Raw genomic sequence first — 250 nt, 5'->3', positions numbered from 1 at the left:
GGAATATACCGACGGACATATTCCTCGGAATATTCCGAGGAACCGGTATATTCCGAGGAACATATCGATCGATGTATATATGTCCAAAAACGCATCGATCGATGAACTTCCGAGGAAACCTCGGTATATACCGAGGGAACAGTTCCTCGGTATATACCGAGGGAACAGTTCCTTGGTATATTCCGAGGAACAGGTCCCTCGGAATATTCCGAACATTTTTTTGTAAACAGATCGATCGATGGATTTATGT

Source organism: Brassica oleracea, chromosome C1 (genome assembly GCF_000695525.1).
Source record: "Brassica oleracea var. oleracea cultivar TO1000 chromosome C1, BOL, whole genome shotgun sequence".
Taxonomy (NCBI): domain Eukaryota; kingdom Viridiplantae; phylum Streptophyta; class Magnoliopsida; order Brassicales; family Brassicaceae; genus Brassica; species Brassica oleracea.
Note: the sequence above shows the minus strand (reverse complement) of the source record.